At 37.9% G+C, this 12,721-nt stretch overlaps 1 long non-coding RNA gene across 1 annotated transcript in view; it reads right to left on the bottom strand.

The window, feature by feature from the left end:
- The window catches only part of LOC146724854 (uncharacterized), a 60,768-nt gene extending 57,225 nt beyond the window's left edge, over window positions 1-3,543 (bottom strand). The window contains exon 1 of the long non-coding RNA XR_014926143.1: window positions 3,329-3,543. This is a non-coding gene — a long non-coding RNA (uncharacterized LOC146724854). The remainder of the gene's footprint in view (window positions 1-3,328) is intronic.
- Window positions 3,544-12,721: the final 9,178 nt, after the last annotated feature.

The raw sequence follows: 12,721 nt of genomic DNA on the forward strand, positions 1-12,721 counted from the left end.
AGTATTATACATGTATTATATGAGTATTACATTTTTTTACATATACATATAATTATGACTTGTATTTATTACAGTTTGATATAATAAAAAAATGCGTCTTTTCTTTTACGCGTCTACTTTTATTTTAACGCTACGCACATATGTAGTAGCAAGCAGAAGAATACCATACGCAAATTACAGATCGTCTTAAAATGGACTTTACGTGCAACAAGATGAGCGCATAAATATACTTGTAGTGCAATTAAGGAGTCAAGAGAAGAAAGACCGATCAAGTTGAGAAATAGAAACTTTCCGGCCAACTGAAGAGACCATTCCAACCCGTCAAAATTAAAGTCATGTCAAACGGAAAGTTTTACATAACGAGAAACTTACGTTTTGACATAAATGCGATATCAATATGCCATAGAAGTCGGTAGAAAGAGATCTTTACACGCCGCAATCATAATTATTACCTTCTCCCATAGAAACTTGTGTATTGAGATTGCAAGAAAATTTATTTCCATTTCAACATTTAATTTATGTATTCTCTCACACACATAATTATGATGTAAAATATTATAATATTATTGAAATCAGCGTAGTCGATAGCATTATTACCTATTCTCCAGAGATTAACTTGCTATTTAAACAATTCATTAAAATTGTTGAAAATAACTTATCTATGTGTAAAGAAGACAATTATAAAAACGAAATAAACTTAATTTTTTTCTACTGTGTGTAAATATCACCCATATTTAATTTCAACTTCGAAAACTAGCACACGGATTGCATAAAATGGAACTATCATAACTTACAACCTACTCCCGTCGGTCGGGTGTATCCGTCGGAACAACCTAATCGAAACAGAATATTTACAGCACAACACAATCGAAGGCGAAAATATTATCAATTATATTACTACTTGATAGTTTGTAGCATTGTGTATCGTCTTCGTGCAATAAACAATTTAAAAAGTACTTAAACCACGTTTTATACGAATAAATACAATTACTCAAAAAAATAAAGTTTTTCATCAAATACATGAAATAAAATAAAATAAATTTTTAAGTTTATTATTCAATAAATAATAATCCTTAAGGTTGCCAGTAATAATTAATAAAAAACCACTCCTCAATGTTTAAAGTCGACCAGACTGGCAATAATTTATTATAAATAATTATTTGATCAGTGACTAAGATTCTTGCGAACAGTTAACATCTATTTAATATGTGCTTACTTCTGTCAGTCTTGCATTGTTCATCAAAATAAGCGTTAACATTGTCGGTAGTTTGCATAGAAGTTGATTTACTGTTTTAAATTTGATGTACTTGAAAAGGGCTGCAATGACAGCCGAAACGTTGTTGTATTTCAAATAATTATTTATAATAAATTATTGCCAGTCTGGTCGACTTTAAACATTGAGGAGTGGTTTTTTATTTATTATTCAAATTAAAATTGAAAATTAGAAATTAAAAATTAAAAATTAAAAATTTCAACTTAAAAATAAAAATAAAAGTTAAAAAAATAAAATAAAATTTGTGTTGTATGTATATTATATGTTATGTTTTTAACTATTGTGTGTATGTATTTTATATACTTGCGAGTTAATGTGCAAATTTTTCTCAGAATATAATCGAAATACTTGAACTTAAGGATTTGAACAAAAATATCCAAAGATTTAAGAACCAGTGCTTTTTTAACGAATATCAGAGAGTTGAGAATATGAGGATACAACAGCTGTTAATCTAACAGATAAATTTTAAACGGCCGAGTCACTCCCCTAATCCATAAATCGTCGCAACGCGCAGGATAATTCCGTGCACGCGTATCTATATATATAAGACTGTCGCGCCTGTCTGTGTATATTGCGTGTGTGTTCATCGCTAATTATTTTGCTTGTGCCTATCATTTAATTTTATTGCAGTTTGCACATTGTATTAAGCAGCTATTAAACGTGCTCAACTAGAATCAAATAAAGATTGAGCGATATGTGAAACAAAGGCATATAAAACACAGGCCCATGAATATTAATATATAATTAGCTGCACTTTCAATCGAGAATTGAAAGTAATGCGTAATTATATATTCTAGTTGTAAATACCGTCATTATGGAAATATTAATATGTACTGTCGGAAGAATTCTCAAGGGACAGAATGAATAAAACTTTTTTTCTACAGAGGTTTTTTTCATCAGTTCTTTAGTGTACAATAAATTAACAACAAATTAACATCATTTGCACGACAAATTGATAAAGCCTTTCATTGGAAAAAAAACTCGCTGACACTCAGTGCCCCCTAGTTTTTTCGAGATTTATCAGTTCTACCTAGTTTTAAATATGCCTTTTGAACTCAGTTTTAAGAACAAAGTGTATATAGAAACATAATAATAAGTGCGTCACCACACGACTTGCAGCGTACTTCGCGCCGAACTTTCGGAAGCTCCCGAAGATACGCACAGAATAATCTAACCTAACCTAACAAGAATGGATAAATTGCGCGATCGGGATCGGATCATTAAATCTTATTTGTGTGTATGTGTATATAGATGTGTATTTATAAGAGAATATATTTAAGAGATAGGTATTTAAGAAAATGAGCAATATCATAAATAAAAATTAATAAAAAAAATAAATCTTTTAGGTGTGTATTCGTCAAGAACTCACCTTATATTGCAGATAATAATCCTTAAGGTTCGCCAGTAATAATTAATAAAAATCTTTCCTCAATGGTAAAAGTCAACCAAACCTTATATTGTTAGATCAGAGATGTTGTTTGACACGTGAAAATAAAAATAAAAAAACACCGCGAAATTACATTTTTCGAATAATCACGCGATCAACTTTTCGCGAAAGATCTATCGGTAAAATCTTATTCTCAGACGTCCCCCTCCCCCCACCTACTCGCCTACGGTGCGTCACCACACGACTTACAGTGTACTTCGCACTGAACTTTCGGAAGCTCCCAAAGATACGCACGGAATAATCTCTAGCCTAATAAAAATTGACAATTTGCGGGATCGGGATCGGATCATTAAATCTTTGCGTGTATGTGTATATAAGTACATGTGCGCAGTATATCGAGAGAAATCTACGTGTTTAAAATGATCCTAAGAATTTGTCATACCGATAGCAGCGCGAAATTGAATTCGACCATGAATCTTTTTATTGACTATACAGATTGAAAAATCCTTTTAATCTCTCCGTTTATTAATATTAATACTTTAATTGTAGAAAAGGATTTATCAATCTGTATAGTCAATCAAAAGATTGGTACTCGAACTTATAAATTTTCGAAAATCAGCGTGGTATATAAAAGACAGGCGCGTGGTAGCGTGTCAAGAAAGACTTACCGAGTGACTTCCTCGTCATCCTTGTCGCAGCGTCGATCACTACAGTACGTATGTTTTCCATTGACGTCACGTCCGAGTCTCCACCCCAGTCGCCTCGTTCGCGGAGGTATGAAGAAACCGTCTCGAAAGGTGCGAAAGAAGGGCCTCCCAGGATGACTCTTGCTAATCGCGGGCAGGCGGAAAACAAGCGTGATGAGTCGCCTCGTCTCGTCTCGTCTCGCCTCGCCTCGTCTCACTCACGAGCTAACTCGACTCGACGCGACTACAACGAATGCAAGGGTGAGGGAGGGTTACCTAGGGTAAAAATCGTGAGAGAAAGAGAGAGGGAGGGAGAGGAAGAGAGAGAGAGAGAGAGAGAGAGGAGAGAGAGAGATAGAGAGAGAGAGAGAGAATAGAGAGAGGAGAGAGAGAGAGAGAGAGAGAGGGGAGAGATAGAGATACGATAGAGGCGAGAGAGAGATAAGAAGAGAGAGAGAGATAGAGAGAGAGAGAGAGAGAGAGCGAGAGAGAGCAGAGAGAGAGAGAGAGAGGAGAGAGAGCAGAGAGATGGAGAGAGAGAGCAGAGAGAGAGAGAGCGCGAGTCGCTAGCTAGCCGAGCAGATAGAGCGACGCGAGATCGAGCGAGCATAGTAGCTGATCTCGCTCTCTACTCTCTCTCTCTCTATCTCTCGCTCTCTCTCTCGCTCTCTCTCTCTCTCTCTCTCTCTCTCTCTCTCTCTCTCTCTCTCTCTCTTCTTTTGCTCTCCTTCTTTCTTACCGCAGCACACGTAGTAAATGCGCACGATACGTAACATTCGAAGCAACATGAACGATTCGAGACGAAGAGCATATAAGTACGCTCCGGAACAATAATCGATAAGCGTTATGTCCTTAACGTATGTCTAGACGGACACGTAGTTTAACGCGTTTTATACATATAAGAACGCAGGGACTCTTCGGCAAAAGAGCTCTATACATTTACGCTATATACGTGGAATTTTTTTGTAATAAAAGCATCAAGCCCGTGTGAGATAAAAGAGAGAAAAAGACATGGAGAGAATATATTTTTTTTTCTTTAAATTGATTTTTTTGCTATATGATAGATGTTAAACATCCAAGAATCGAAGAATATAATCTCAAGTATTAAATTATATCCGAATATTGAAAGTCTTCAATTTGTAAATTTCTCTTTTAAGAGAAACTCTTACTCTCTTAAATTGAATCAGTGAAAATTGATTAAAGCAGCGACAAAAAAATTCACTAAAAATTGATGAATGTTTTATTAGTGATGCTCAGTGAAAACATTAAAATTTGCTTTTTTGTCTTTTATATACTATTGATTATGGCAGTAAAATTTTAGTGAAAAATCAAGAATGATAATATATATTTACAAGATACAGTTATTAAATTCTTTTTATTTTTTATTTTGCTGGGAAGAGTCTGTTCCTCTCGCACATATATCTGGAATGAACACATAACTAATATTCAAATTCAGAATTATATAGATATTACACTTTTTACGTTTAAAATAAATATACAAAAAATGAACAAGAATTTTGGTTAAACTCAGATTTTTCTTTACCAAAAAATACAATTTATTTTAAATACCTACATAATGTTTTTCAAAATATTAATAATTGAACAATCATTAATTGATTCTTTCGATAAGATTTTATTGATTACACTACACTTATAAATACTGGTAGATCTTAAGAGAGAAAGGTAGGAGGAATTTGAATTAAACCTCTCCTTTTAAATTAAAAATAACTTGTTAATTTAAAAAAATTTTTAAATAAATAAATAAATATATATATATATATATATTATATAAAATTTAAAAAGAGAAGAAATGAAAATAAAATAAAAGAAAAAATTAATCGTAATATTAAGAAAAATATTAAATCGTATAGTTTTGTCGAACCTCCCCCGTCTTATCGACGTTGTGAGATCATCAATGACTGTCTTTTTTCCAATAATAATACATTAATATGATTTAAGAGAGTAAGCGAAATTATGATAAATAAGAGTGGAATGTTAAACTATCGGTTCGATTCCATCCGCATTTCCGCTGATTTCACTTTTTGCCGTCCTAAGAATCGCGTCTCGCATTTCGACTCGTATTTCATCTCCTCTTCGCTTTATTTGCATACGCGATACATCGTTTTCCGTATCTCCGTGCCTCATCGTGTGCTCAGAGGCAAACGGTGTGCGGAGAGGTCTGAAGATAATTAATGCAAATTACACACGCGGGCAACGGGCACGCTACCGGTTACGGCGTTACACGCGGATGAAAGCCGCCGTGTGCGCGCGCGCGTCATGTAAGCCGTTGTTCTTGCATGTGATGTGTCGCTCCGATTATTATTGCCCGATACAATTGATTCGTCGCTGATTGACTGCTATTTGCCATTTAAAACGGCAGAAAAAGAGGAGAAGAGTAATATATAATGACTCGGTGCAAGATGTTCGGTCTGTCACGCTAGAAACTCGAATTTGAGAGAGAAAGAGAAAAAGAAAAAGAGAAAAGGAATTAGTTTTCTCGCGCGTATTTCCCGTCCCGTTTCGTCCCGTTCCAACTCTTGTCTCGTCTCGTCTCCGTCTCGTTCGCGTGCAGTGAGCTGTATACTTAAGCCGCGGAGAGCCACCGCACTAAACGGACGTGGCGCGTATAATTTATGAATTATTATTTTGTACTATAATATGTCGGGTCCGCTCTTCTCTCTCTCCCTTTCATAGCCCTATAGTACTTGGTCTCCTCTGAGCTTCTCCTCTGCGCGCGAGAGAAGCATCTCGTCGGAAACAGTGAGATAAAGAGCATCGTCAATGGCGTAGGGTTCTCGTTATTACCTACTCCGCGGTATATAAAGTATAATATATGTATATCGTGACATATCAAAAGAACCGCTGTGAGAAAGACATGGTTACACTCCCTCGAAAGAAGTGAGATTGTTATGTTTACACCATAGCGTCTTTTGACCAATGACTAAAATGCGGAAGCTCGGAGATTTCACATCAAATGATATGGGGAGAGAGAAAGAGAGAGAGAGAGAGAGAGAGAGGAAGAGAGAGCTGTTGTTTCCTTAAGAATCCATATGAATCTATAAAGTAAAAGTAGTTTAAAGGATCAAAATCCTTAGATCCTTTGATTATTCTAGCGATATTAAGATATTTTAATTTGTAAAAGTTTGTTTACATTTTTCGAAGAACCACTTGCGTAAACACGACACCACCTGACTAAATTGATAACATTTCGTCTTTATCTCTCTCTCTCTTCGGATCCTGTTAGGATTAAAATCAACTTTTATAACAATTGATTTTCAAAAAAATTTTTTAATTTTATATTTATACATCCATATATTACATTACAATTTTAAAAATTAAACTTAACAATCATCATAAATCTTATACAATATTATAATGTTAAAAATAAAATTTAAGTTTTATATTCACATATATTGATACAATTTTATATTACATGTAATTTTGTATCAAATAAGGCTGTTGTATACCTTACCTTTTCTATTTTTAAGAACAATATACACAAATAGTCTTAGTATTTATATTACGTGTCAAATACGCTTTCGTGATCGAAACATGGAAAGCCAAAGATTCATTCTAATTGCGGCTCCTAATCGCGGCCCGAATCGTGCGAATCGAGAACAGCCGCCGCCGTGTGTTTGAAGAGCTGGAGGCTGAACTGGAGCGGTCCACCGAGATGCGCGCCAGTGCGCGAATCGCGGCAACGAGGCAGGCCCGGGGAAAGACCAGACAGGCGAGCTAGCGAGCCTGGAGTGAACAGCGGTGAGGGATGGTGAGGATGTGGGGGGAGGAGGGGAAGGGTGGAAGGGGCAGGCGGACAGGCAGGCAAGCAGGCAGGCGGCCGAGCAAGCGAGCGAGCGAGCGAAGAGCGAACGGACGGACGAGCTCCGAGCGTAGGTCCCGAGAGCTCCGAGTATCCTATAATTACGAGTAACTCAGCCACATTTGCGTTGATCCGACACCTTAAAGATAGCATTTAGCGGCCCCTTTCATCTCCGCGGCAAACAAACCAATTTATACCTCAGGCCGCTTTGTGCTCCGGCGAGGGACGTGCTCCGCCCCGAACCTACGAGTTAGCTCCGTCTTTTTCCACCTTCTCTCTTCCTCTTCTCTTTCCCTCCCTCCCCCCCCCCCCTTCCCGCCTCCTCCAATCTTCTCTACGCGAGCTTCTTCCTTCTCTACGCAAGCTTCCTCCTTCTCTTCGCTCTCTTTCTTATTCTCTTCTCACTCTTTTCCTTCCTCCCTCTCTCCCCTTTTTCTCTTTCTCTCTTTCTCCTTTTCTTCCCTCTCTTCCACACTGCGATCTCGCCCTTCGCGAATTTCGCTGGAAATCAATCGCGTTGCTCACGAAAAAAAGTGAAACGTATTAACGTCCACCAAATATGTAGTACCTAACCTATCTATCTACTCGGCTGTGCAAGTGCGAGTGAGGGTGGAACGAACGACGAAACAAACGACGTTCGCGTTTTTGCCTACTTCTCTCGTAACTAATTGGCGCGCGTTATTACTTTCGTACATCGTTCCCGCTTTTTCCCTTCTCGCCTCTCCTCCCCCTTCTTCGCAAGATCTGCAGAGGGAGCAAAGGTTCGCGTGACTAAACGCTACGACGCGAGGACGTCGGAGCACACGATAATGGTAGGTTACCGCCTCTTCTTCTGGCATTCGCGACTACACTTCTATTTATTGTTAACGTTGAGCGAGTGAGCGCGCGTGTATAAATAAAGTTACCGCGTATGGAATTTTTCTCTCGCGCGTTACAAACTTGTCTGGGATCGCCGACTAAAAACTTTCGCGACGCGCGAAAAGAGACCCCTCCGTGGAAATATATGCAGGTGTCGGTTTGGTAATAGCGAAATAAAGTGCGTTCGTCTTATGTTTTCCGTTTTTATCGATGGTCATCATCGCCATCAACCGTTGAAGATCGTAACCAGCGATGTATTAATGTCATATCGATTTATTCTTTTATAACTATATATTAATATTATTCTTTTTATTATATTAATATTATTCTTTTATTAATATATTAAATTTTATTAATTAATATTATATATCATCTCTTTCATATACATATATCTATACTATAGGTTGAACCAAAATATTTGTTCACGCATTTTGTCAATAGAAAATATTGAAAGTAATCAGCAACCATAACTTCATTCGTAGCATATAGATTATACTGGTCAACAGAAAAAAATTTTTGTTTAATAGCTAAGAATATTTAAACAAATTTATTAGGTTATTTTGAGTATGCTGAATAAAAAAATGACGACAGCTTTGTCGAATTGGCTTTAGTTTTTGAGATAATGGATATTCAAATTACGATTTTATTCTAAATATGATATGTAGTTGCTGACATATGCAGCAGGATTTGGTTTGTCTTTTTATTCTTAATGAGCCTGATGATCCATCTAAAAGAAAATTGTATAAATAATAGTTTTCTATGCATTAATTGTGATTATTTAAATCAGTTTACTTTGTTTTTATATTATTTTATTATATAAACATCATTAGGTATGATAAACATCATTAGGTATTTTTTATACAAGCTGTGTCCCATATGACTCGATCCATATATAAAGAGCGTGTTATTGAAGTCATTTTGAGTTGAAATTGTGTAATAAACAATGTCTATAAGTGCTTCCTAACAGAATTACAACCATTGAAAATATTTGAACTATTTGATGCCAATCTGATATTGTTTACATTTTCTGTCAGTTAGTAGTTTATACAGAACAATCTCGCAATATATGAACTTATGAATAGAATTATGGATGCGACAACAAAAATAAGAAATTTTGCTGGCATAACATAGTGAACTGTTAAATAACTTTTACGCAGAGCAAGACTTCATCTGAAGGAGATAATTTTGAACAGAATTTATAATACATTTAAATAATAAACAAGTTAAATTAAAGTAAGAAGGTTGAATGCCAGTAAGATTAAACCAATGGATAAATATTAAAACGACCGACTGGCTATTAGTGATAATGTTAATTTCTTTGTATAGCTACGTTTCGACCCTAAATTGGGTCCTCTTCAAGCTAATCAACACAAAAAATAATACAAACATGTAAAGAACATAAAATCAATGTGGTATGACCAAATTATACGGCAAATCATTAACAAATAATAAATTTTAAAATTAATAAATAAAAGTAACCTGATGTTGAACGTCGATATTGATTATTAAATGTAAGATTAAAAGATAATTGGTATTTGTTATTTAACATAATGCTGACAGTATCCACCATAAAGCGACCAAACAACGAATAAAACTTCGGTCGTCACTTCACATGTGCACTCCAACAAGGTTCAACATTAACTGATAGTGATCATAAATGTTAGAACCAAACAAGGTGATAGATACAATTACAATACTTCTCATAAAAATGATACAATATAATAAAAAGAATAATACAATAACAGTAAAAGGAAAAGAAAACAAGACAAGTCAAGGATATTAAAATGCCTTGATAATAGTATTATAAATTGAGTTAAGATTATCCGTGTCTTTTTGTAAATTGATAGAGTCGTTCTGTTTTTTAATAAAAATTATTTCACCGATTTCTCTTTTTTTTAGTATTACATTCATTGTGCAAAATGGATACGGACTCCCAATTAAAGTTAAATTAAATATTTTTTTCCCTTATTTATACTATATGATTATAATAAAATATAAGAATTACTTTACACGAGTAATTGTGCGTTATACGTTGTTTAAATGCACGCAATGAGATTAAATGATTGAATGTGAATCGTTTGGATGTGACTTTGATGTGGATTTGGCCGGACGGACAAGGTCGAGATGTGACGCGTGTGTAAACCCCGATTACAAGATATAAACGTAAGACAGCTCTGTCCGTTCTCGGTCCCGGCAACGAAGAGACGAAGCGGCATCACACGCGCGCGAGAGAGCCGATCTTTAACGACCGGCCATCACTTTCGCGCGGGCGCCTTTCTTCTTCTTATTCTTCTTCGCCAATGTTCGATCTTTTGCCGGCGGTACGGCGGCGCGAGAGGAGTTTTACGACGCTCTCGGAATCCTTAAAATATCTTTGAGAATTCCTGAGGATCCGCGCTCGCGCGCATCTCTTGCCCTGTACATCTACATACAACATATCTAACACACAGCGGCGGGTTACGGGCGTACCCTAACCTAAAGATCGCTCGTAAAACACGAGATTAAAGCGCAATTAATTCTCTTGCTTCCGCGAACGATTCTCCCAGGGCTACTTGGATTACTCGCGGGGATACCTCGGACCGGCAGAGAGTTACTTTGTCTCTCTCTCCCGATCGCGTCGCCGACGTAACGTGTCATTAGCGTGGCGCGCCGCCTAACAGAACAAACAAATTGTTTCTCCACACAACCCACCCGACACCTAAAGCGTAACTAACCCAAGCCACACCCCGGTGGAAACCCGACTAATTTGGCCGATTGTGGTCAACCCGAGAAACGACCTCTCTCTCTCCTTCTCCCCCTCTTCTCTTGAAAAAAAAGAGAATAGGAGTGAGTGTCTTCCTTCCAGGACTCGAAAAAAAAGAAGGAAGACAAACTGCGATTAATTTCGTGAAACGCGATTTGTTGAAGGAGAGGGAGAGAAAGAGAGAGAGAGAGAGAGAGAGAGAGAGAGAGAAAAGTGTTGCGCAGTCAACGTCGCTTACATCAGTTTACGGACGTTTTCAATTTTGCAAGCGACAAAAGATATTTCGGTACGCGCGAGTACCGTGACGGCGGTGATTCGTCTTCGATGCCGTGTAAAAAAAGTGCGGGGCACTGTTGTTACGAACAATGCGGAGGCCCCGGCTACGCCGGGGTGGTCGGGGCCACCAAATAAATTGAACGAGCACGAGGTACGCCAAAGAAGACCGTCACGGGCCCAATTTCAAATCGATTAGCTCGCCCTCGGATCTCGGAATGAAAGGCTCCGACTCTGTTATCCCGCCAACAGAGTCCGCGGTTACCTGCTTTACGAATGCCTTACGTTTTAACGCGAGCGCGCGCTACGTATGTTTCTCTCTATTTTTATTTCTCTCTCTTTCTTTCTCTCTCGCTAGATACATAACATGTATACACGTAATATCTCTAAACGGAAAATATTCCGTCCACGGATTCGGGCGCCTATGGCCCCGAAGGTAGGTTGATGTTTTAGGTTGTTTGACTTGGCGGCCAAGGCGCGCTCTGTAATTATCTCGCCTTGGCATGCACTACCTGCCCAGCTGTATTAACGTCCGATCCTAAACCGGCCGGCGATATCTCTCGATGATATCCCGAAATATTATCCGAGTCGCATTCATTGTCCGAGTCTCATGAATGTCGCGTATTACGCTCTCGCGACGGTAGTGAAGAGAACCTCGTATATTATAATACGTGTAGGTACGTGAACGTAAGTAGATATACGCAAGAGGTCGGTTTCCCGAGGGAGAATCGACAGCGGCGGCTGCGCGGACTAATCATAAGAGCGACCGAGCTCCTCTCGCGCCAATTAATACCACCTTCGGCAACATCCACCCTCAGGCCTCGACCGATGGAGAAAGACGGCGAAGGCAAAGGCGTGAAACGACTAATATAGCCGACCGTATGGTGAAGCGAGACGAGGCGAGAAGAGTTAGATAGAAGACCTCTCTGTCTGCTTCTCTCGTGCTCTCGCCATTCTTCCGATGTATTATAGTGCGGTTTAAAGAGAGAGCGCGCAACCTCACGCCTGGGCCCGGGAATACCGCAGTTTCTCTCCAAGGGGCTCTTTTCTCTCCTCCTTCTCTTCTTCCTCTTCCTCCGGCTCCTCTTCTTAGCAACCGCCGCGCAACTGCGAGGCAGCTCCGATCATCGAGAACGAGTGCGAAGAAAAGGAGTGGTGGATCAACGATCCCGTGGCATGATCAGTGGTGTACGTAATAGGGTGTAATGGTGAGACCTCTCGATACCGACCGGATGCAGTCCGGGAAGCGCAGGGGAAGGGGAAATCGCTACGTTAGTCGTCAACGTGCGCTTGTTCGTATGACCATTTTTTTATCATCCCGTATAGCGATTAAGTCGATGCATACCGATGACATAATCTCGATACAAAGACAAATTATATATCGCGATAAGGGTGCGATATCAGGGATATTTTTATATTTGTAATCAGTTTAAACTAGAGGTAATAAATGATTTGTGGATGATATAGCTTTTTTATATTAACATTCAGATAGACTTGAAATATATAAATAATATATAATCTTAAAATATCATGCGCTCGTAATTATTTAAATACATGACAAAAAAGTAATTTAATATCAGTAAGCAATATAATAATTATTTCCTTAACATTCTTTTTAAGTTTTTCGTGCATTCCGAGGAAATAAATTATTCTATTAATCTTTAAGGTTTAGTGTAAATAT

Source organism: Nylanderia fulva, unplaced genomic scaffold (genome assembly GCF_048542155.1).
Source record: "Nylanderia fulva isolate GAGA-0341 unplaced genomic scaffold, ASM4854215v1 Scaffold113, whole genome shotgun sequence".
NCBI lineage: Eukaryota > Metazoa > Arthropoda > Insecta > Hymenoptera > Formicidae > Nylanderia > Nylanderia fulva.